Source organism: Opisthocomus hoazin, chromosome 6 (genome assembly GCF_030867145.1).
Source record: "Opisthocomus hoazin isolate bOpiHoa1 chromosome 6, bOpiHoa1.hap1, whole genome shotgun sequence".
Taxonomy (NCBI): domain Eukaryota; kingdom Metazoa; phylum Chordata; class Aves; order Opisthocomiformes; family Opisthocomidae; genus Opisthocomus; species Opisthocomus hoazin.
In genome coordinates, this window is record NC_134419.1 from 36,653,874 (window position 1) to 36,677,516 (window position 23,643).

The 23,643-nt window shown below is 50.1% G+C and overlaps 1 pseudogene; it reads right to left on the reverse strand.

Annotated features, from left to right (window-relative positions):
- Nucleotides 1-18,038: 18,038 nt before the first annotated feature.
- Nucleotides 18,039-23,283, reverse strand: LOC142361703 (olfactory receptor 14J1-like; annotated as a pseudogene).
- Nucleotides 23,284-23,643: the final 360 nt, after the last annotated feature.

Consider the following 23,643-nt stretch of genomic DNA (forward strand, 5'->3'; position numbering starts at 1 on the left):
GTGCTCGGACAATTACTGGGACAGTTTCTCCACAGCTGAGACACAGGGCCCTAGCGAGGAAGTGAGATACTCTTTCAGTTCCTGGAGCTGGCTGCCCAATCCATCCACAGTCACTGCCTCTGCTTCTGTCTGGCTCATTAGCACCAGTGTGTTGGCACATGTTAATTGGCTGTCAAATGCCATCTGCTGGAATTGCATTGATCTCAAAGGCAGCCTTGACCTCTCCTCAGTCAATATTCCTCATTTATGACAGTGCAACACAAATCATCAACTCTGCTCAACATTATTTCAGAACACAAAGAACGTCACAGCATATTTTAATAGGAGAAATAATTTAACACTGTGTGACTTTGCTATCTAATTAATTGCACAGAAAGCAGAAACAGTCAAGATGACAATCTTCCAGGTGACTGCCTGCTCCTTGGGCAATTTCCAAAGCAAATATTCAAGTCAGTTGCCTTAAATCTTTTCACAACCGATCCACAACCGATCTTTTATTTCTAGTTAACGTCCCGTAAAGATATAGCTATAGTCATAACGCTTAAAAATGACAGATAAGGTCAGTGAGGAATCTCAGCCATTTACTGTTCTCGTGAATTACTTCTCACTATATTTTTTTTCCTCTGTAGGTGTGACAGGCCTCTGTATCTTCATGGAACAAAAGCGGGGACACCTTGGTTTCACTGAAACTCAGACAAACCTCCCAATGACTTCAATCCCTAAATCAGATTTTTACCACCAGCCTTGGATTCCCAGCTTCTGTCTCGTGAAAATAAATTATTCTAACACCCTCCATAGACAGAGGACTAAAGCAGAGCTTGAGTTTGCTGTCAGACGTGTGACCTGGACTGCTGGATGTGTTTGGAAGTGAATGGTGATTGGGAAGCACAGCGTGGTAGCATGAATTACTGTGGCACATAGCAAATGGAGGATGAGTTTACAGAGGATTGAGCCAGCCTTGTGAAGTATCCATGGATCTGCCACCATAATGTTGATGTCCCATGAACTCAGTAGAGGCAGCGAGTCCAACGCATTCCATGCTGCTGTCGCTCTGTGCGGCTAGTGGATTTGCTGGTCTTTCCACGTGGTTACTTTGGACAATCAGCTGCCGAAGGAGACAAGTAAACACTTGATGCATGAAGACTTTAGTAGCCCTGTCTCCTCTCAGGGCTAACTCGTATCACCAGCAATAATGCTGGCCTTCTAATTATGCAGAAAAAAAATAAATACCTGTCCTGTTGTCTATCTCTTCTGATACTTGTGGGCCTTTAGAAGGAGGGAAAAGAGGGGCCCCTGAGCTTGCTAATACAAAATACGTCCACCTTCATTGTAAATGTGTCCCTGATAACACAGGTACCAGCTATTCCCTCTGCTGTTTGGGGCACCTGCATCCCTGATGTGAGCAGTGATGGCAGATCGTGTGAGGGTCACAACTGGAAAGAATGTGTGTATCAGTAGCGGATGGCTGGAAAAGGTCTTGCTTGTCTTGTGCAAGCCAGGCCACAGCTTCACCCAGTGACTCTCCTCACTCGGAGTGGAGGGCTGAACCACTTGCGTACAATCCCACACAGGCCACAGGATGCTGCCCAGGGTCCCCAGGATAGTGATGCTGGGGAATGGGGTGCTGTGAAGAAAATCACCCTGGAAAGCGAGGGATAACTGCAGGGCAGGCAGAGGGGGAGAGGGTAAGGGATGCAGTGCCCCTGGGTAGACAGCTCCGTCACCCAGGCTGCTGTAAGCCCCACTCTTGAGGACTCCCCTGACAGCAGGCTTTCCCAGAGGAGAGTGACACCCCAGCTTTCTGGCTGGTCCCCCAGCACTGTCCCTATGTCTATGCTCAACCCTGTCCCCAAGGGAGTGAGGGAGCCCTGGCAAGCAGCGTGCCCCAGGACCTGCTCCATTCCCGGTACGTCCAGTGCTGTCCTCCTCTGTGAGCTCTGCCTGCTGCCAGGGCTGGAGGGACTCCAATGCACCCAGGCTGCTTCAACCAACCCCACACTCCCCCCTCAGTCGAACAAGCTAGTGACAAACATAGCTTGATGAATGCACTCCTTGTGCCACGAATCATGGGCAAACATGGCTTATCAGAGGTGCTGTCGGAACAAACATCCCTCCACTTGCCAGGAGAGCTTCATCCCCACAATTAGCTCTGAGTGGCTGCCTGGGGACAAGGGCCCTTTTCATCGTGTCCCTCTGAATGGCCACATCCTGCTCAGGGACAGTGTTGTTCTTGGCCAAGGACCAGGGCATTGAAGGGTCCCTTCGTGTGGACAAGGACCCTTGGTGGGATAGACCTGCTAAAAGCAGCGGGAAGCCATGGGTGTGGGTGGGTCTGCGGACACCTGTGCCCCACCCACTGCCCTGCCAAGGTCCAATGCAGACCATCCCTTTGCTCTCCTTACCTAGGCAATTCTGGAGGAAATCGGACTTGAAGAGCTGGATGTAAGTAGTGAGGAGGACTTAGAGGGCATGCAGTCTGGGGAAGTGGAGGGCACTTTGATCCTCCCATGCCTTACTGGGACTGGGGACATCTGTGCCACACCCACAGCCCCACCAAGGTCTAATCCAGACCACCCCTTTGCTCTCCTTTCTTAGGCACCCGCTGAAGGAAGTGGACTTGAAAAGCTAGAGGTAAGTATGGAGGTGAACTTGGAGGGTATCCTGTCTGGGGAAGTGGAGGGCATTTTGGTCCTCCCATTGCTTGCTGGGTCTGGGAAGATCCCAGCGACCAGTGAGGCCTCAAGGTCTCTCTACAACTCTCTGTGCAACACCATGTAAATTCATGTACCCATTTCCCCCGGAGGTGGCTTCCCCAAAGACCCCATTGCTTTCCCCTGCCTCCCAGTACACCCCAGTGCACCTAAGCATGTTCCCTAATTCTCCCTTTCTCCCCAGCTAACACTGCCAATTAGGAAGTTGTGTCCTGTGTTTGGAAGACGTATGGCTGTAACTCTTCATCTCTAGGTGAGCAGCATCATGGCGTCTTCAGCCCCACAGAGGAACCTTGTCCCCCAGCGAATCCTTGAGCCCTCTGGGGTGGGGACAAATTGGGTATGGGAGAGGGAAACAGAGGGAACTGCCTGTGATCCGTGTCCCAGGGTGAGCTGCACAGAGGTGCCCTCCTGCCTTTCCTTGGACCCACAGGGTCACCAAGCAGGCCAAGCGGGGCCTCTGGTGTGATATACACCCCCAAGATCACCATGAGGTCTTGGAAGGGTTCTGGGAGGTTTAGGGGCATCTCGCGGTAGTGAGACGCTGGTGGTCATAGGCATGTCAGGAGATCCAAGTCCAGTCCTTGGTATACTGAGGGCTGCAATTGCCTTCTCCTTCCCCATGTCATGCTCTCATGTCCCAGCAGACAATGTGGGTCTCATTTTGCGTTCTGTCTTTCAGGAGTGGATCTGGTGATGACACTGCTGTCTTGTCCCCCTCCAGTGCCATGAGGAGATGATCATCCTTGGATGACCCCAGCTGATCCCCTGGGAGCCCTGGCCCATTTCCCTCTCATGATCAATAAACCCCTGCAGCAAAGCTATGCTCTGTGTGTGTGTGTGTCCACGTCCATGTTCCCACTCCCCTGCCAGTAGCTGGACGCAGGAATCCTCTCTCGCTGTACCACCATGACGAGCAGAGTGGCTGAGGGAGCCCGGATTCCTGGTGTGTCTCTGTAAAGGAAATGCCCTTCCCACCCACCAGGTGCACCCAGATAAGGGCAGATTAGGGCAAACTGGAGTGACCCCAGGGGTCTGGGAGAGGCGAAGGATAGACGGTGCCAGCCCTTGGGGCAGCTGCTGTTTTCAAGGCACGGTGGGAAACATGTTCTTACTGGAGCTGTAGTGAGCATCATCCCCCCACAGCACAGTTTGGTGTTGGGGCCAGGAGAAGACCGTGGACAGGCAGCCCAGACCCATGGTCTATCTGTCCCACTCTGGGAAGGACAGTGGTTCCCTGGTCTGTGGACTCAGCACTCCTGGGTTCACAGGCCATTTCAGAGCCTCATGCTTGGCCCATGCACCTTCCTGGGTCCTCAGTCCACACCCTGCACTGGCACAACCCCCATCACGTTCCATGAAGACATGACAGAGCAGAGACTGCCCTCATTGAATACCTCCTTTATTCGCTAGTTTGGGTCAGCCATTCCCTCTGTGTCCAATCCTGGATTTTTCTGAAAATTAACTCTAGAGCAGTCAATCCTGGGACAGTCCCTTCCAACACAAACCACTCTAGGATTCTAGGATTCTTTTCTCATGGTTCCCTTTAGATGGGAAATGTCAATTTGAACTGTGCGGATACAAACATGTTGTGAGAACAGTTTCTCCTTTCCAATTGATGGGAGGAAATATGTTTCTGGAAAGGACTTCATAAATCTGTACTTACACTGAAGAAGAGAAGGGGTCCTCATGTTGCTGGTCCATACACATGGCCTATGAACAAATCTGTGAGGATTTACAGACCAGTGTCAAATTTCTGGAAAGTCCCTTTTCACACATGTATTACCCCAAGATCATTTCTGCATGTGTTTCTGCTTTTGCCTAAGGTCGTCATTCACCAGTTGATTCAGTTGCCAACAGAGGGCTTACCACTGCCTCCAGGATATGCAGGGGTGCCTGAAGCCCCTATATGGGACTGAGAAATGTGACCCGTGACCCACAGGAGCATTTCTGGAGCAGCAGCTGGTCACCAGACAGGGTGTGTCAAAGTATCCCGGTTGAGATAGATAGGTGATTTGTCTCTCCAGAGTAGAAAAGGAAGCCTGCGCAATGGCAGCCAAGGTGTCCCACAGTAGAGAAGATCACTATCATCCCTGCCTTCATCTACAAAGGAGTCACAGGTACTTTACCCTGCAGAGGATTAAAGACGAGTTGGTGTAGATGCTGCTGAATCTACTTGAAATGGATCCTTTAACACTCATACCCCTGAATTAGCATAGATACGGCTCTTCAAAGTAGAGCATTTAATGAACTTTGTCTCTTTGCTGCCTTCTATGAATTGAGGGAGCTCATGAGTTCACGTGTGACTCGCAGTGTGCAAAAACAGGACTATCAGCAAACAGACTCCATACAAGGAATCTTTTGGTGGGTCTTGGGATCGCACCTCCAATTCTGTGGTCACTTTTGAGCCCCTCACTATAGGAAAGACATTCAGTTGCTGGAGCGTGTCCAGAGAAGAGGAACAAGGATAGAGAAGGGCCCTGATCACAAGTCTTATGGGGTGCGGCTGAGGGAACTGGGGTTGTTCAGTCTGGAGAAGAGGAGGCTGAGGGCGGACCTTGTCACTCTCTACAACTACCTGAAAGGAGGTTGTAGTGATGCGGGTGCTGGTCTCTTCTCCCAAGTAACTAGCAATAGGATGACAGGAAATGGCCTCAAATTGCTTCGGGGAAGGTTTAAATTGCATATTAGGAAAAATTTCTTTACTGAAAGAGCGGTCAGGTGTTGGAACAGGTTGCCCAGGCAAGGGGTGGAGTCCCCATTCCCGGAGGTGTACAATAAAAGTGTAGATGTTACACTTCAGGACATGGTTTAGCAGGCATGGTGGTGTTGGGTTAACAGTTGGACTTCATGATCTTAGAGGTCTTTTCCAACTGTAATGGTTCTATGGTTCTATGATTCTATGGGTTAGGGACTTCAGTGCTGTGGGGGAGGTTCCAGCCTGACCAAGGCCCTTGGTTGCCCCCACTACAGGCTGTCCTACACTGTTCTGTGCCTGTGTCAGCTTCCTGGCAAACATCATCCATCCCCCTGCTTCCCCACCTCTCTGTGATCCTGCGACGTCCCATGTTTTACTGAGGCCGCTCTGTCCTCACTGGCTGTTGCTTCACACACAAAGGTGTGCTTCTCAGAGGATCTGCTAATGCCTGTGAGTTCTCCAGATCCTGCCAGGTTCTTTCAAAGCTCTACGAATGAGCAACGTCACCTCGTGGGGATTACTGAGCACAGTCGTCACCAGCAGCAGTCGTTCCCCATCTGCCAGGCTGAGGCGTGAACACATGGTGCAAATGTCTCTGTCATCTACCATTTGCACATGAGGGTACTGTCCTTTTGCCAGGTCCCAGAACAAAATGACTTCTCCTTCTCCTCCAACAAGAGATGTCAACTTCTTTCCATTTCTAGGCTCACACATGGTTGTAAGAATTTGCTAAAGCCCTCAGCCACCACTGTGTCATTCACTGACACTCCCTGAGCCACCTTCTCAGACATGATGTCTCTGGTTTTCGTAGCAAGGTTTTTGGAGAGGGGGCCCTGCAGGGGTGGCTTCTGTGAGAAGATGCCAGAAGCTGCTCCCGTGCTGGGTAGAGCCAGCTCTAGCCAGCTCCAACATGGACCTGCTGTTGGCCAAAGCCACGCCAATCAGCAGTGCTGGTAGCACATCTGTGATAACAGGTTCAAGAAGCGGGGGGTGGAAAACAGTTGCTGCACAACAGCAGCTGAGAGAGAGGAGTGAGAATATGTGAGAACAACCACTCGGCACTCATCCAGGCTAGTGAAGAGGGTGAGGGGAGGAGGTGCTCCAGGTTCCCAAGTGAGACATTCCCCTGCAGCCTGCGGAGAACACCTTGGTGACGCAGGTTGTTCCTCTGCAGCTCATGGAAGTCCACGGTGGAGGAGATGTCCACCTGCATTCCATGGAGGATGCCATACCATAGCAAGTGGCTGTGCCCTGAAGGAAGCTGCAACCATGTGGACAGCCCGCATTGGAGCAGGTTTCTGGAAGTAAGCAGGGGAAGAGCCTGCAGAGTGGCAGAAGCAATTATGCAATGATCACAACCACCATTCCCTATCACCCTGCAAATCTCAGGAGTAGGCAAGTCAGGAGTGAAGCTGATCCTGGGAAACAGGGACAGGTGGAGGGATTGTGCCTTCAGATTTTGTTCTAGTTTCTCATTATCCCACTCTGATTGAAAATTAGACTTCTTTCCCCAAGTCGAGTCTGTTTTGTCTGTGAAGGTAATCAGTGAGTGATGTCCCTGTCATTATCTTGACCCACAAGCTTCTCATTTTATTTTCTCCCCCTGCCTTGCTGAGTAAGGGAAGCGACAGAGCGGCTTGGTGGGCACCTGGCAGCCAGTCAGGCTAAACCTACCATGCACACACTTGGCCAATCACTGCTGCTCATGGCCATTCTCACTTCAGAAATATTTATTGAGATTTTTGGAACTTGTTGGCGCTAATTTCAATCTTCAAGGCTTCCTCCAGAGCTCAGGGTGATCTTTCATGTCCTTAAATAAGGCTTTCTGACCATCTTGTGTGAAATGATTGTCATCTCATGACATTCTCTGTGGAAAGAAGAGTCACGGGAAAGCACCAAATGCGTAACAATGGATGCTGAGGGAAGTGCTAGGAACAACCTGATGAATCACAGAAGCAGAGAATGTTTGGTGGTGGAAGGGACCTCTGGGGATCACTTAGTCTAACCCCCCTGCCAAAGCAGGGTCACCTAGAGAAGGTAGCACATTACCTTGTCTAGATGGGGTTTGAAGATCTCCAGAGAAGGAGACTCTACAACCTCCCTGGGCAGACTGTTCCAGGACTCCGCCACCCTCAAAGAAAAGAATTTCTTCTTCATGTTTAGTTGGAACTTCCTGTGCTTCAGTTTGTGCCCATTTCCCCTTGTCCTGTCACTGGGCAACACTGAAAAGAGTCTGGCCCCGTCCTCCTGACACCCACCCTCAAGATATTTATAAGCATTTACAAGGTACCCTCTCAGCCTTCTCTTCTTCAGGCTGAACAAGCCCAGCTCCCTCAGTCTTTCCTTGTAGGAGAGATGCTCCAGTCCCCTCATCATCTTTGTAGCCCTCCACTGGACCCTCTTCAGTAGCTGCTCAGCTTTCTTGAACTGGGGAGCCCACAACTGGACGCGCTACTGGATTCTTCCCGCATGCCTGTGGCTTCTTGGCAAGGAGTCTGTCCTGAGAAGTGGATCCAGCCTCTGCTACTCTGGAGAGAGAAATCATGGTCTCATAGAATCAGAGACACGTTTGGGTTGGAAGAGATTTTTATGCCAACGGGTTTCAAGGAGTCTGATAAGCGGCAAGGGGGAGGAAAACGCTCCCATTAAGTCATGAGGATCAGAGTGGACCCCCTTGCTTTCTAAACTCTTTCTCAGAGAGGAGCCTAGGTGCAGCTGAATCCACTCCTAGTCCCAGACATGGTCAAGGGTTTATGCCTAAAGGGTTTAGACATGTATCCACTTATCAGAGATGACATTTGCCTGTCAGAGCCCTTCTAAGGTCTTTCACAAAGTTGAAACAATAGGTCATTTATTCAAGGGACAGGTATCACGGATCTGGGATTGCCATTGATAAATGGCACCGTCTACAAAAATTCAGCTCAAGTTAATAGTTTCGTGCTTTGGTTAACAATGTGTTGGCGAGGATATGTCCAAAAAGTCAGAGGCGCGACTCTTTGCAAAAAGGCGACCCTTCTTAGGGGGAAGAGAGGTTCAGACTCATCGACCAGTCCATCAGGAGTGGTTTTTATTTGGCTCCTCTTCCAGAAGAGGGTTTTCAAGTGGCAGTTTTTATACTTCTGATATATCTTTGGCAGTTCTTGATGAGGTGGGACTAAGTCAATTATCATGTGATGACTGGCTCCTGGCATGGTGTCTTGTGTTGTCAGAAGCAGGACTTGGCGATTTGACACGCCTTTGAGGTGGGGAGCTTAGTACATGCTTACGAGGTCTTCTGTATTTAAATTGAAGCAGCATCTGACTCTGCAGCCTTCTTTGCATCCTAGGTGCCACCCAGTTGATAGTGGTGGGCCATCACCTGTTACTTCTGTCTGATAAGACAAGCAAAGCTCCTTGTTCAAGTCAGACCACTCCCTTTTGTTAACTCTTCAGTGCTTGACACACGAGTGCAAGCAAGTCTTTCTTTGGCATCGGCAAGGCCAGCAAGACCACAGGGACCTTTCAGGGTCATCCAGTCCAACGCCCCTGCAGTGAGCAGGGACATCTTCTCTAGACCACGTTGTTCAGAGCCCCGTCCAACCTGGCCTTGAATGTTTCCAGGGATGGGGCATTTACCATCTCTCTAATAAATCTGTTTCAGTGCTCCCCCTTGATCACTGTAAAAAGTTTCTTCCTTATATCGAGTCTAAATCCACTCTCTTTTACTTTTAATCCATTGTCATATCACAACAGTCTGTGATATAATGTCTGTCCCCATCTTTCTTATAAACCCCTATTAAGTACTGGAAGGCTGCAATAAGGTGTCCCTGGAGCCTTCTCTTCTCGAGGTAGGACAGCCCCAATTCTCTAAGCATTTCCTCACAGGAGTCGTGTTCCAGCCCTCTAACCTTTATTGTGGCCCTTTTCTGGACCATGTTCAGAGGTCCTTGTCTGTCCTGTGCTGAGGGCTCCAGAGCTGGATGCAGGACTTCAGGTGAGGAAAACCTTTCTCAAGCTTTATTTCTTGACTATAATTTTCACTTCGCTGGTCGGCCTGTTCCAATGCTTTACAACTCTTTCAGTGAAGAAAACTCTCCTAACATCCAATCTAAACCTCACCTGATACAGCTTGAGGCCTTTGCCTCTTATCCTGTCTCCTGTTGCTTGGGAGAAGAGACCAACACCCACCTCACTATAACTTCCTCTCAGGTATTTGTAGCGAGCAATATGGTCCCCCCTCAGCCTCCTCTTCTCCAGACTAAACAGCCCCAGTTCCCTCAGCCGCTCCTCATAAGAATTGTTCTCCATTCCATTCACCTGTCTCATCTCTCTTCTCTAGGTGTGCTCCAGCAACTCAATGTCCTTCTTGTACTGCAGGGCCCAAAAATGAACACGGGATTCGAGGTGTGGCCTCACCTACTACAGGGGCATACTATTCCTGATACAAACCAGGATGCCGTTGGCCTTCTTGGACACCTGGGCACACTGCTGGCTCACTTTCAGATGGCTCTCCACCAACACTGCCAGGTCCATTTCCATCAGGCAGCTCTCCAGCTTCTCCAAGCCTGTGGTACTGCATGGGGTTGTTGTGAACCAAGTGCAGGACCAGGCACTAGGCCTTGTTGAACCTCATACAATTGACCTTGGACCATCAATCCATCCTGTCCAGATCCCTCTGCAGAGCCTTCCTGCCCTTGAGCAGATCGACATTCCCACTTAGCCTGGTGTCACCTCCAAGCTTACTGAGTGAGCACTCAGTTCGCTCGTCCAGATCATTGATAAAGACATTAAACAAGACTGGCCCCAAAACTGAGCCCTGGGGAACATCACTTGTGACTGGCCACCTGCTGGATTTAACTCCATTCACTACCATTCTCTGGGCTTGGTCACCCAGCCAGTTCTTTAACAGGGTGAGTTCCAACCATCCGCAGTCGCTTCAGCCTTGGTAAGCACACGGTCCTTGCCATGTTGCGTTTGGAGAAGTGTAGTATAATCAGCCTGCCACCTTTCCCCAGCCTGATATTTCAGCTATCGTCCTCTGTAGCAAAAAGGCTTTAGCTGCTTGGCATGTTGGATTATGGCGCGCATTTGACATTCATGAACAACCTGTGCAGTGGCATCGATGTTCCCTCCTACCCCTCAGTCACGAGTCCATTTGTATGTTGCATCCCTTCAAAAATGGTCTGTAGTGTCGTGGGGCCTTCAAGCTAGAAATAATTCACCCTCATGTTCCCAGTCCAGATCCACCTGAGTCAGTTCAGTTCTAGCAGCCTGGTCAAAACCCTCAGATATTTAGGGTCCCCCCACCCAGGAGAGAGGGCTTGATTGACAACTGGCATTTATTGAGGGGTTTAGTGGTAAGCAGCAGAGTGGAGGGTGCTGGGTTCTGGGTGCTGAAGGTGCTTGGTGGGTGTGGGGGCTACCAGGCATTCAGCTGGAGAGGGTCTTGTTCTCCAGTGGGTTCATGAAGTTGTATTTCAGCTTGGCCCAGTGGTTCTGCTCCTCGGCCTTCAGGAATCCCAGTCCCTGGAGGTAAGAGAGGAAGCCTCAAGAGAGAATGACCTTCCCTTGGTCAAGGAGTAATGTGTGAGAAATCGCTTAAGCAATCTGGACACCCACAAATCCATGGGCCCAGATGGAATGCACCCACGAGTGCTGAGGGAGCTGGCGGGTGTCGTTGCTGAGCCACTCTCCCTCATCTTTGAGAGGTCCTGGAGGACAGGAGAGGTACCCGAGGACTGGAGAAAACACAATGTCACTCCAATCTTCAAAAAGGGCAAGAAGGAGGATCCAGGGAACTACAGGCAGGTCAGCCTCACCTCCATCCCGGGAAAGGTGATGGAGCAGCTTATCCTGGAGGCCATCATCAAGCAAGTGGAGGAAAAGAAGGTTGTTAGGAGTAGTCAGCATGGATTCACCAAGGAGAAATCATGCCTAACCAATCTGATAGCTTTCTATGATGGCATGACTGGCTGGGTAGATGAGGGTAGAGCTGTGGATGTTGTCTACCTCGACTTCAGCATGGCTTTCAACACAGTTTCCCACAATATCCTCCTAGGGAAGCTCAGGAAGTGAGGGCTGGATGAGTGGTTGGTGAGGTGGATTGAGAACTGGCTGAATGGCAGAACTCAGAGGGTTGTCATCAGTGGCGCTGAGTCTAGTTGGAGGCTGGTAACTAGTGGTGTCCCCCAGGGGTCAGTACTGGGCCCAGCCTTGTTTAACTTCTTCATCAAAGGCCTGGATGAAGAGTTAGAATGTACCCTCAGCAAGTTTGCTGATGACACCAAACTGGGAGGTGTGGTAGATACACCAGAAGGCTGTGCTGCCATCCAGTGAGACCTGAACAGGCTGGAGAGTTGGGCAGAGAGGACCCTGATGAGGTTCAACAAGGGCAAGTGCAGGGTCCCACACCTGGGGAGGAACAACCCCATGCACCAGTACAGGCTTGGGGTGGACCTGCTGGAGAGCAGCTCTGTGGATAGGGACCTGGGTGTGCTGGTGGACGACAGGTTGACCATGAGCCAGCAGTGTGCCCTGGCTGCCAAGAAAGTTAATGGGATCCCGGGATATATTAGAAGGAGTGTAGCCATCAGGTCGAGGGAGGTTCTCCTCCCCCTCTACACTGCCCCGGTGAGGCCTCATCTGGACTACTCTGTCCAGTTCTGGGCTCTCCACTTCAAGAAAGATGAGGAGCTACTGGAGAGAGTCCAGTGGAGGGCTACAAGGATGGTGAGGGGACTGGAGCATCTCTCTTATGAGAAGAGGCTGAGGGAGTTGGGCCTGTTCAGCCTGAAGAAGAGAAGGCTGTGAGGGGACCTAATATATACTTACAAATATCTGAAGTGTGGGTGTCAGGAGGATGGGGCCAAACTCTTTTCAGTGGTGCCCAGTGACAGGACAAGGGGCAATGGGCACAAACTGAAGCAGAGGAAGTTCTGTCTGAACACGAGGAAGAACTTCCTCCCTCTGAGGGTGACGGAGCCCTGGAACAGGCTGCCCAGGGAGGTTGTGGATTCTCCTTCTCTGGAGATATTCAAGACCCACTGGACAAGGTCCTCTGTAGCCTACTGTAGGTGACCCTGCTTTGACAGGAGGGTTGGACTAGATGACCCACAGAAGTCCTTTCTAATCCCTACCATTCTGTAATTCTGTAATTCTGTGATTCTGTGGATCAAGTCAATGATTTTCACAGTGTCCCTTGATCACAAGATGTCCACACCCAAGGACGTTTTCAACATCATCTCTTCCTTCCTAAGGTCAGCTTCACCTCCACCACAGGCCTTCAGGGCTGCAGAGACACAACAGACAGCAAAACCCTCTCCTGGCCTTGACGAAAGCAGAGTTTGCTGTCTAGGTGGGCACCTCATTTCTCCTTTACATTGCCATCTGCCATCCCCTCCAGCACGTCTCTGTTCTGAAGCAAAGCCTTTGCACACACAAGGTCTTGGGCACTTGGTATCAGGTTTCTTTTTGCAAGTCTTCTCCCAGCCCAGATGGGCCACAACGGAGGTGCTGCAGCCCAGCCATGCACCAGTGGCCTCAGCCTGGGGCACAGAGAGGAGGAGCTGGAGCCCTGCAGGCCATGTCTTCATCCCACTTGGAGGGAAGAACAGCTGAGGTATTTTGGGACAGCAGACATGATTGGGGTGCTGTGATGGGTGGATACAGGATGAGAAGGAGAGACAGGCCAGAATGATCAGGAGGGAGGTGTCCTCAGAGTGAAGGAGCTGCTCTGACGTGTGGAGCTCCTCTAAAGGATGAACAAGCTGGGTAAGCCCTTATGGATCAGGTTCAGAGGAGAGACTGGTAAGGGTGACATTGTGGTGGGAGATAAAGAATGAATTAATGTCCCTTTGCTGACTTTAATCACCTTGGCATTCCTTGGAAGGGGACCACAACAGCATGCCATCGGTGCTGGAGTTTTGTGGAGGGTCTTGGTCAAGACCCAGCTTGGGACTCTGGTCTTTACAGCTCAGCTGTGAGATTGATCAACGATGGTGATGTTGATATGCATCTGCAACTCAGAAGGCAGGAAGAGCTACTCATGGATGTTAAAACCAGTGTCAGCCTTGACTGCGTGACCATGAAATAATGGGGTCTCACCTCCCAAGAGGAACGAGAATAGAAGACTGCAGATCTTAGACCTCAGATGATTGTCCCAAAAGTGTGATCGTTTACCTGGTGCACAGTAAGGCAATATACACACAGAGCAGAGGTATTGTCTTGCAGATTTGCACAGATGTGGGTGCTGGGTGATAATTCCACAAAGCCATCACCTTGTCACCGAAGATCCGGGAATAAAACCTCGTAACACCAATGCAGTGTTAAAAGGCACGCATTCTTTATTGGAGTGCTGGATGCACGGGGGATAGCTCCAGCTAACATGCATACCTCATTCCTTTTCCACATGGATTTTATAGGTCAAAAATACACATATGCATTTTTTCTATACATATTCATTATTATTCTCTTTGGTGATTGGTACAAATTTGCTCACTTCATGTGTAAATTATTGTGCAGAATCATTTGTCTTCCTCTCTTGTTCCCTTAGTAGGAGGTAGTATTACTTGGGTAGGTGGTCTATGGATCGGTGGTCGCAATCTCCCCCTGTCGGAATTACCTTTTACCTACTTGTCTCTTAATCTTGGCAGTCCTAGCTAGCATTCTCTGTTCGCTACATGAAACACGCTTCATCATTTTCTTTTGACATAAACACATTGTGTATTATTTTGTTCTCATTAATGGCTACCTACATCTATCCCAAAGGACTTACTTCCTAGTCTCAGTGTTCCCAGACCTAATATCTAGGTGGGTAGGGCTTCACAAGGAATATAGCAGCATTGTTCATTGCCATGGTTAGCTGATTCTACCACCCTGGTAACAAACCAAGATCTTTGTTAACTTCATGCTTCTTTAGCAGTAGTCCATCTTTCGGCGCCTGCTGGGCTGGATGTTCCCCTTTTATCCGTCTGAATTAATTCTTTGTTTCCACCCTTGCATCCACCTCTCGTACGCTTCCTTTTTTCCATGGAGCTTCTCTATGACTTTCCTGTTTCCCCAAGCTTCTCTCCTCATATATCAGCTCTTCAAAGACACTGTCTCTCAAGTAGGGGACTGTGCATGTCAATAGTCAGGAGAACAAACTGATGTTCCTCATCCTGATCAGTGTTGAGGAGGTTGAACAAGACTGGGCCCAGTACTGACCACTGGGGGACACCACTAGTTACAGGCCTCCAACAGCCCCAGACTGAAGGTCGACCTTTGGTGCCCTTCACTGCTGGTCGAGGTGCCTCCTCTCCCAGCCTATCATCCTCTCTCAGTCACACCACTGGGTGCATTACTCCCAACCTGGCTGTGCAGAGGAGCTGGGGAGGTCTTGTGTGCTCACCCTCAGAGGCCCTGGTTCTGCCCCCGTGTCAGCCCATGGGCATCACCTCAGTCCCTCTGTGGTGGGTGTTGGGTGTCTCCACGAGCCCTGCTCTGAGCCCATGCAGGGAATCTCAATTCCCTCCTGCACACTGTCAATACATTTTCCATACCCCTCTGCAAGGGCAATGCTGTGGAGCAGTTCTTCTGTGAAATCCCCCAGATCCTCAAGCTCTCCTGCTTACACTCCTACCTCAGGGAAGCTGGGCTTCTTGCTTTTAGTACTTTTCCTTTTTTAGGATGTTTTGTTTTCATTGTGCTGTCCTATGTGCAGATCTTCAGGGCCGTGCTGAGGATCACCTCTCAGCAGGGACAACACAAACCTTTTCCACATGCTTCCCTCACCTGGCTGTGGTCTGCCTGTTTATCAGCAATGTCATGTTTGCCTACCTGAAGCCCCCCTCCATCTCTTCCCCATCCGTGGAACTGGTGATGGTTGATGTGTACTTGGTGGTAACTCCATCATAGAACGCCCTCTTCTACAGCAGGAGAAACAAGGAGCTAAAGGCTGCTCTGAGGAAACTGATGACTACATATTTTTCAGCAGCCGTAGACTCCCTACTTCCCTCTACAAATGTTACTCAGTGCAGGTCATGATATGCCAGGTCTGTCTTTCTGTTTTCACAATATTTTTTTCCACTTGTGATTTTCTTGTCTTTGAAGTAGTGTCATATTTCTTCCCCGCCTTCTTAAATATTCACCCATCTCGTATGACCCAGAGACTTTGTATAAATAGAGAGTATCCTGTTGTATCTAAGTGAAATAAAGAAACCTGCAGAAACTTTTTTTATCTGAGATCCATCCTCAGAGTACGAGGACTGAATGGGAGAGAAAACCATCAGTGCATAACTCATACTGCGTGAACATACAGGCTGAAGACTCACACCAGGGCGTTTGTTGTGCAGAGCCAGGGCTTACGAAAGGGCTCGAAGCCATGCAGGTGCAGGAGAGAGGAGGCTTGTCTGTGCCTTTGGTGGCATAGATAGACCAGGAAGGTGGCCCAGGGCCTTTGCCACTACTCAGGCATTGGCCATGTCTCACCATCCGTTTCCAGAACTGGCCGCTTACCGCGGGTTTCTGGGTACATTATGCTGTAAGACATCTCCATCCTCCTGCTGGGCTCAGTGCTTGTATCAAGGAAGCCCTGCCCAGCCTCTATCTTGGCCCAGACCCTGGCAGACCGTGGAGCAGGGCTGTCTGTGAAGCCCCACATGTGACATGGCCTATCTAGAAGCTTGGAGCAGTTGCCTGATAGGAAGGTCATGGGATAACAAAGCACCAAGAACTGCTGTGGGCACCTTGTCAGAGTGACCACTCCCCACTCTGAATGCACCCTTTCCTGTGCTGTGCCTGCACAGTTTGGGCCGTGGAACCACATCTGAGGCAGTGGGGCTGGGATGTTGCAGGACAGAGTGCAGACATGAAACAGCTGCCATGGGGTGACAGCAAGGACAGGTACAGATAGGGAATTTATGTGCATTGCCTCTGCTGAGCAGGTATGACTTTGGAAAAGGCAAAACTCACCCGTAGTTGTGGCTGCAAGAAAAGTCAAGAACAAAGAGAAGAGCTTCAATTACTGTGGCAGAGACCAAGGCTGAAAAACGGAGATGCAGGGCTGCTGCTGGATGGGGAGGGGAATTGAAGAACAGCAGATACCAACGGGGCTGAGGGACTCGATGCCTTCTTTGGCTGCGTCTTTCGTGAAAAGGTCTCCCAGGCCTCTCTGCTCAAGGAAGAAGCAGAAGGAGGAGGAGCAGTACATATTGGCAGGAACCTCATGAACTGCCAGCAGGACAAATTCCAGTTTGTGCTCCTGCGGGAGAATCACCTTGGCAATGGCACAGGCTGGGGCTGGTTGGCTGGGAGCAGTCCTGTGGGAAAGGTCTTGGTGGTCAGGGAGCTGGATGGGAGGCAGCCGTGTCCCCTGGCACCCAGGGAGGCCATCAGAATCCTGGGCTGTGGAACTACGAACACCGCCAGGACATCGAGGGAAGGGATTCTCTGGAATAATCCATCCAGATTTCATATCTCTAATTCCGGAAAGATACCAGCCAGCTGGAGAGGGTTTAGCAAAGGGCCCTAGGACAGCCAGGGAATGAAGGAAAAGGCCTGCGAGGAGAGGCTGAGGTAGATGGGCTTGTCCAGCCCAGAGAAGGAAAGGCTGAGGGGGACCTCATCCCAGCCTGCCAGTACCTACGAGGAAGTCATGAAGAATACAGAGTCAGTCTCTTCGCCCCCGGTGCGTGGCTGAGGACAAAAGACAATGGGAGAAAGGTGAAATGGGAGAGGTTCAACCAAGAAGTAAGGACAACGTTTTTCCCCAGGAGCTCAGCCAAGTGCTGGAACAGGTCACCCAGAGAGGCTGCGCAGGCTTTGTCCATGGGGCTGTGTAAGCCAAAACAGCAAGATGTGGCAACAACCACAAAACCATGGATGAAATGTAAAGAGTAGATTTATTTTCATTATCTTGCAAATCAGGGGGTCTCTGATACAGCCCCTGTGCAGAGGCACAGAAGCCAAGCAGGAATGCAGACATCACAGAGCTCAGTCCCTGCTAGAGAAAGAGTGAGAGCTACTGAACTTGGGTCTTTCACCTGGATGTATCAGGGATTCACTCAGACATAACTTTCCACTGTGCCTTGATCCTTCCCGCAGCAGGGTAGGAATCTCAAGCATGTTCGAAAGATTGCCTTGGAGTCTATCACAGGCCCATGTTATGTAAACACAGGTGTTCTACTTGTTGAGCACACAAGACTAAACAATGATTAGTATGCTACATGTCTTTTTCGACACCCCAGCTGCAAGTCACTTGAGCGTGTTGACAATCCTCCTTGCCAATCTTCCATTGTCATCCCACATGCGACATGTGACAATCGAACAGCACACACCATCTCTCCTGCCCTGAAAGACTGTTATTGACAGACGGAGACCAAAGTCATGGGCTAAGTGAACTCAATGAACATTTTAGAGGGATGGCCCATATGACAAGGAATGTTATCTCTGTGTGTAAATCAAAAGTCAGGAAAAGTGATGGTAATTTATTGAGAAGTGTGGGATCTGAGCATGATGTAGATGGTATAAACTAAGGGGTGGATACTGTCCTGGTGTCAGCTGTGTCTCAATCACAATTTCTTCCGCTTGACCATCCTTTAACCCTCCCCTGTGAACAGCCCATCTCTATTTACCCCTTCCTCAATGTCCCTAGCCTGGCTTCCTTTGCACCTTCATTTGGCGTTTCCAAGCTTATCACCATTGCAATTCCTCCCTTGGTCAGCAATTCCATTGAACAGGGACCTCCTTAATTCACCAGTAGTGTCCTGCAATTCCTCATGCAGCTGTCTTGTCAGAGGCACCGGAAATCTGGTACGCACACATTAAAAGCTGTCAAAACAGAGCTTCACTCCAGGGGGAACTCTGAGAAACTTATAGATTTGGTAGTAGAAGCCTGATGAAGTTTGACAAGAAGTTGCAAATCGTTTGGTGGGGGAGAATAACTCAAAAATATGTGGGCAGGTGGGGACCTGAAGTGTTCAGGAGTGGTCCTGAGGAGAAGGGTCTGAAAAAAAGGAGGGTCATTGTCATAGGTGATTCCCTTCTGAGGGGAACAGAGGGCCCGATCTGCCGACCGGACCCATCCCACAGGGAAGTCTGCTGCCTCCCTGGGGCCCGGGTTAGGGATGTTGCGAAGAAACTCCCTGGTCTGGTGCGGCCTTCTCTGTATTACCCCCTCTTGGTAATGCAGGTTGGCGGGGACGAGATCGCAGAGAGAAGTCCCAAGGCCATCAAAAGCGACTTCAGGGCACTGGGACGACTGGATGAGGGATCAGGGTTGCAGGTGGTGTTTTCCTCCATCCCATCAGTGGCAGGGAACAGCACTGAAAGGGGCAGGAAAACTCACCTGGTTAACAGGTGGCTCAGGGACTGGTGCCATCAGTCAAATTTTGGCTTCTTTGATCATGGGGAGTTGTACACAGCACGGGGCCTGCTGGCGACAGGTGGAACTCAGCTATCTAAAGGGGAAAAAGGATTCTTAGCCACGAGCTGGCAGGGCTCATTGAGAGGGCTTTAAACTAGGTTCGAAGGGGGAAGGGGATATTGCCCAGCTCACTAGGGATGAGCCTAGGCTTGGAGTGCCAAGGCCAGGGGTGAGGTTGACAGCCCAGCTCAAGTGTGTCTACACCAATGCACGTAGCATGGGCAATAAACAGGAGGAGCTGGAAGCCATTGTACAGCAGGACGGTTACAACTTGGTCGCCATCACAGAAACATGGTGGGACAACTCGCATGACTGGCATACTGTCATGGATGTCTACAAACTCTTTAGGAAAGACAGACCAACAAGGTAAGGTGGTGGAGTTGCTCTATATGTGAGGGAGCAACTGGAATGCATTGAGCTTGGCCTGGGGGTAAATGAGGAACAAGTTGAAAGCTTGTGGCTTAGAATTAAGGGACAGGTTCATAAGGGTGACGTTACGGTGGGTGTGTACTACAGGCCACCTGACCAGGAGGAGGAGGTTGATGAGGCCTTCTACAGGCAGCTGCAAGCAGCCTCACAATCACAGGCCCTGGTTCTCATGGGGGACTTCAACCACCCTGACATCAGCTGGGAAGGCCATACAGCTAGGCAGGTGCAATCCAAGAGGTTTCTACAGAGCATCGATGACAACTTTCTCATGCGGGTGGTGGAGGAACCAACAAGGAAAGGCGCTCTGCTGGACCTTGTGTTAACAAACAAGGAGGGACTGGTGGAGGATGTGAAGGTCGGAGGTAGACTCGGCTGCAGTGACCATGAAATTGTCGAGTTCAGGATCCTGTGTGGAGGAAGCAGGGTGATAAGCAGGATCAAAACCTTGGACCTCAGGAGGGCTGACTTTGGCCTCTTCAAGGAGCTACTGGGAGGAATCCCGTGGGCCAGGGCTCTCGAAGGCAGCGGGGTCCATGAGTGCTGGTCGCTCTTTAAAAGACACTTCCTCCATGCTCAGGAGCAATGCATCCCCCTGAGAAAGAAATTGAGCAAAGGAGGCAGGAGACCTGCATGGTTAAACAAGGAGCTTCTAGCGGAGATCAGGTGGAAGAGAAAGGTCCATGGAATGTGGAAAGAGGGGCAGGCCACTTGGGAAGAGTACAGGAATGTGGTGAGAGCGTGCAGGGAGCGTGCAGGGATGCAACGAGGAAGGCCAAGGCCCACCTGGAATTGAAGCTGGCAAGGGATGTCAAAAACAACAAGAAGGGCTTCTTCAACTACATCAGCAGCAAAAGGAAGGCTAGGGACAGTGTGGGGACGCTGCTGAACGAGGCGGGTGTCCTGGTGACGGAGGATGCAGAGAAGGCAGAGCTACTGAATGCCTTCTTTGCTTCAGTCTTCAGTGCCAAGACTGGTCCTCAGGAATCCCAGGCCCCAGAGGTAAGAGAAGAAGCGCACAGAGAGGATGACTTTTCCTTGGTCGAGGAGGACTGTGTGAGGGATCGCTTAAGTGATCTGGATGTCCACAAATCCATGGGCCCCGATGGAATGCACCCACGAGTGCTGAGGGAGCTGACGGGTGTCATTGCTGAGCCACTCTCCCTCATCTTTGAGAGGTCCTGGAGGACAGGAGAGGTACCCGAGGACTGGAGAAAACACAATGTCACTCCAATCTTCAAAAAGGGCAAGAAGGAGGACCCAGGGAACTACAGGCAGGTCAGCCTCACCTCCATCCCGGGAAAGGTGATGGAGCAGCTTATCCTGGAGGCCATCATCAAGCAAGTGGAGGAAAAGAAGGTTATCAGGAGTAGCCAGCATGGATTCACCAAGGGGAAATCATGCCTAACCAATCTGATAGCTTTCTATGATGACATGACTGGCTGGGTAGACGAAGGGAGAGCCGTGGATGTTGTCTACCTAGACTTCAGCAAGGCTTTCGACACAGTCTCCCATAATATCCTCCTAGGGAAGCTCAGGAAGTATTGGCTAGATGAGTAGTCGGTGAAGTGGATAGAGAACTGGCTGAATGGCAGAACTCAGAGGGTTGTCGTCAGTGACGTTGAGTCTAGTTGGAGGCTGGTAACTAGTGGTGTCCCCCAGGGGTCAGTACTGGGCCCAGCCTTGTTTAACTTCTTCATCAAATGCCTGGTTGAAGAGTTAGAATGTACCCTCAGCAAGTTTGCTGATGACACCAAACTGGGAGGTGTGGTAGACACACCAGAAGGCTGTGCTGCCATCCAGCGAGACCTGAACAGGCTGGAGAGTTGGGCAGAGAGGACCCTGATGAGGTTCAACAAGGGCAAGTGCAGGGTCCTTTACCTGGGGAGGAACAATCCCTTCCACCAGTACAGGCTTGGGGTGGACCTGCTGGAGAGCAGCTCTGTGGAGAGGGACCTGGGTGTCCTGGTGGACAAGTTGATCATGAGCCAGCAGTGTGCCCTTTTTGCCAGGAAGGTCAATGGTATTCTGGGATGCATTAAGAAGTGTGTGGCCATCAGGTCGAGGGAGGTTCTCCTCCCTCTCTACTCTTCCCTAGATAGGCCCCATCTGAAGTACTGTGTCCAGTTCTGGGCTCCCCAGTTCAAGAAAGATGAAGAGCTACTGGAGAGAGTCCAGCGGAGGGCTAAGAGGATGATGAGGGGACTGGAGCATCTCTCTTATGAGGAAAGGCTGAGGGAGCTGGGCTGGTTTAGCCTGAAGAAGAGAAGGCTGAGAGGGGATCTTAGAAATGCCTATAAATATCTGAAGGGTGGGTGTCAGGACGATGGGGCCAGATTCTTTTCAGTGGTGCCCAGCGACTGGACAAGGGGCAACGAGCACAAACTGAAGCATAGGAAGTTCTGTCTGAACACAAGGAAGGATTTCTTCATTTTGAGGGTGATAGAACCCTGGAACACGTAGCCCAGAGAGCAGCCTTCCATGATGGAATCACTGCATCAGTGGACAGGGGAAGAGATATGAACGTCATCCACTCGGACTTCTGTAAGGCCTTTGACATGATCCCTCCCAACATTCTTGCAACTAAGTTGGGGAGATATGAATCTGATGGGTGGACTGATGGATAGATAAAGAATTGGCTGTACAGCAGTGTCCAATACAGTGAATGGCTCAATCAGTAACAGGCAGTGTCCCTCAGGAGTCTGTACTGAGACAAGTATTATTTAATATGTTCATGAACGACATCATAGACAGTAGGACTGAGTGCACCCTCAGCAGATTTGCAGATGACACCAAGCAGAGTGGTGGAGTTAATATGCTAAAGAGAAGGGATGCCATCCAGAGGGACTTGGACAGGCTGGAGGAAGGGGCCCATGTGAACCTCATGAAATTCAACAAGGCCAAGTGCAAGATCCTGCCCCTGGATTAGGGCAATGACCAATAACACCGACTGTGGGATGAAGAGATTGAGAGCAGCCCTGCAGGGAAGGACTTTGGAATAGTGGCGGGTGACAAATTGAAGAGGAGAAGAAAGAACAAAAAGAACAGAAAGAGAGAGAGAAAGAGAAAGAGAGAGAGAGAGAGGAAGAGCGAGAGGAAGAGCGAGAGAAAGAAAGAAAGAAAGAAAGAAAGAAAGAAAGAAAGAAAGAAAGAAAGAAAGAAAGAAAGAAAGAAAGAAAGAAAGAAAGAAAGAAAGAAAGAAAGAAAGAAAGAAAGAAAGAAAGAAAGAAAGAAAGAAAGAAAGAAAGAAAGAAAGAAAGAAAGAAAGAAAGAAAGAAAGAAAGAAAGAAAGAAAGAAAGAAAGAAAGAAAGAAAGAAAGAAAGAAAGAAAGAAAGAAAGAAAGAAAGAAAGAAAGAAAGAGAGAAAGAAAGAAAGAAAGAAAGAAAGAAAGAAAAAGAAAGAAAGAAGCTTATGAACAAGAGATCATAGCACTGGTTTTTGTGAATATGCTAGGAGAAAGGCAGTTGCATCACTAATGTCGAAGTACAGTGTGTTGCAACAGTTTCCTCATGGAATCATTGAGGTCCTGGTTCCTCATGCTGTAGATGAGGGGGTTCACTGCTGGAGGCACCACCGAGTACAGAAAAGACACCGTTAGATCCAGGAATGAAAAGGACATGGAGGGGGGCTTCAGGTAGGCAAGCATGCCAGTGCTGATAAACAGGGAGACCACAGCCAGGTGAGGGAATCATGTGGAAAAGGCTTTGTGCCGTCCCTGCTGAGAGGGGATCCTCAGCACGGCCCTGAAGATCGATCTGCACATAGGACAGCACAATGAAAACAAAGCATGAAAAGCTGAAAGATGCATTGAAAATGGGAAGCCCAACTTCACTGCGGTAGTCTCAGTTTGAGTGGGAGATTTTGAGCATCTGGGGAATTTCACAAAAGAACTGATTCACAGCATTGCCTTGGCAGAGGGATATTGGAAATGTACTGGCAGTGTGCAGCACTGAATTTAGAAATGCACTCCCCAAGCAGCTACTGCCATGTGGACACAAGTTTTACTACCCAGGAGGGTCCCATAGTGCAGGGGTTTGCAGATGGCAACGCAGCAGTCATGGGCCATGACAGCGAGAATTTAAAATTCTGATGTTATCAAAAACAGAAACAGAAAGACTTGAGTAGCACATCCCCCATAGAAGATGGCCCTGCTGTCCCACAGCAAGTTGGCCATGGCTTTGGGGAGAGTGGTGGAGACGGAGCCGAGGTCAAGGAAGGAGAGATTGAGGAGGAAGAAGTACATGGGGGTGTGGAGGCTGTGGTCACAGGCTATGGTGGTGGTGACGAGGCCATTTCCCAGGAAAGCAGCCAGGTAGATGCCCAGGAAGAGTGAGAAGAGCAAGACCTGAAGCTCCTGGGTCTCTGCAAACACCAGGAGGAGTAACTGGGTGATGGAGCTGCTGTTGGAGATCTGATCCCTTTGATC